Below are 818 nucleotides of genomic sequence, written 5' to 3' on the forward strand. Positions count from 1 at the left end.
CTTGGTTATGTATTTGAGGTACTTTCTGTCTGCTTATCTGTTTCTCTCTCTGCTTTGATAATAAACTGTTATAATTATTGTGAGCTTTTAAATATGTTTTAAAATCTGGTAGGAGTAGTCCTCTCTTCATTTACTCTTCTTTTTTCAGAAAAAAATTGTAACCCTGAATGTTTTTTTGTATTTCTTATATTACTTTTAAAAGAACAAAATACTGTGTTTTTTTGTTTTGTTTTAAGAACCAAAATCTGCTTAAGCCAGAAGAATGAAAATGGAGGAGAGAGGGAAGAACAGTAGCTACATTTTTGTTGTGAAATGTAAAGTCGTTGAGGGTGGTTTGCTTTGGCTTTTTAGTTGTTTTTTAAAAAGAACAAAAAACTGTCTGATCTCATCTGGGTTTAACATGCTGCGCCTGTCAGCAGTGTGAATTCATTATGTAATTCATTTGCTCTACAAATACGTATGGCGTGCTTGCTCTCTGCCAGACGCTGGTGATGTGATGAATGTTGAGCAAACCCATGGATGTATCGTGGAACTTAAGGTCATGAAGAGGAGATATTTAAACAATTCCATGAATAAATATAAAATGTTAACTGTAGTGAGTGCTATTCTGGAGAGTACAAAGTGCTGTAAGTGTTTATAAAAGAAGATTTGACGTACACAGGAAGGTCTGTGAAAGCTTCCTGGAATCAGGCTCTCCCTGAAGAGTTAGGCAGATGAAGGACAAGAAAGTAACAGAAACCCACCTCTACTTAAACATATGTGACAGGAAAGTCCAGGGTGTTGGCTTCCACAAAGGCCAGAATTCAAGGATTTAAGCA

The sequence above is a fragment of the Phocoena sinus genome, chromosome 20 (assembly GCF_008692025.1).
Source record: "Phocoena sinus isolate mPhoSin1 chromosome 20, mPhoSin1.pri, whole genome shotgun sequence".
Lineage (NCBI taxonomy): Eukaryota > Metazoa > Chordata > Mammalia > Artiodactyla > Phocoenidae > Phocoena > Phocoena sinus.